Source organism: Rutidosis leptorrhynchoides, chromosome 9, assembly GCF_046630445.1.
Source record: "Rutidosis leptorrhynchoides isolate AG116_Rl617_1_P2 chromosome 9, CSIRO_AGI_Rlap_v1, whole genome shotgun sequence".
Classification (NCBI taxonomy): domain Eukaryota; kingdom Viridiplantae; phylum Streptophyta; class Magnoliopsida; order Asterales; family Asteraceae; genus Rutidosis; species Rutidosis leptorrhynchoides.
This window is the reverse complement of record NC_092341.1, coordinates 367209499-367210338: the sequence shown is the minus strand read 5'-3', so window position 1 is coordinate 367210338 and position 840 is coordinate 367209499. Positions and strand designations below refer to the sequence as shown.

General features: G+C 36.2%; 1 non-coding gene across 1 annotated transcript; it reads right to left on the bottom strand.

Annotated features, from left to right (window-relative positions):
- Positions 1–355: 355 nt before the first annotated feature.
- On the bottom strand, positions 356–427 carry TRNAD-GUC (transfer RNA aspartic acid (anticodon GUC)). The gene has a single exon. It is a non-coding gene; the product is annotated as a tRNA-Asp (tRNA).
- Between the last annotated feature and the right edge of the window lie 413 nt (positions 428–840).

Below are 840 nucleotides of genomic sequence, written 5' to 3'. Positions count from 1 at the left end.
TTTTACGCACTTTAATTATCGTCATTTATCTTTGCGCTTAAAATATAGAATCGACAAACCGGTCATTAAACGGTAAAACCCCCCTTTTATAATAATATTACTACTTATATAATTATATATATTTTGTATAAATATAGTTGTTAAAAATATAGTAAGTATCACCAGCTCCCTGTGGAACGAACCGGACTTACTAAAAACTACACTACTCTACGATTAGGTACACTGCCTATAGTGTTGTAGCAAGGTTTAGGTATATCCCATCCGTAAATTAATAAAACTTGTGTCATATTTTGTAGTATTTCCTAGTAAAAATAATACTATTTCGTACCCTCACGCTACATCATCAAGTTTTTGGCGCCGCTGCCGGGGATCGAACCCGGGTCACCCGCGTGACAGGCGGGAATACTTACCACTATACTACAACGACTGTGTTGCTTGAGGACAAGCAACGCTCAAGTGTGGGGATATTGATAAGGCTAAAAAGGAACATATATTTCATAACATTATCCCCCAAGAAAGACAAGATTTTAGTTGCAATTGTTCCATATTCAAGTAATATTCGTTTATATTAAATAAGTGCGAAGACAAAAGGCGAAAATGAAGATTTGAAGACGGAAAGGTCCAAAATGCTCAAATGTACAAGATACAATTAAAATGGTTCAAATTATTGATGAGGAACGTCTAAAAATAACAAGAGTACAAGTTACGAAACGCAAAGTACACGATATAAAATAGTACGCAAGGACGTCCGAAAATCCGGAACCGGGACCCGAGCCAAGAAGAAACGCCCGACGCAATGGACCAAAAATATCTAGTCTACTATGCACATAAATATAATAT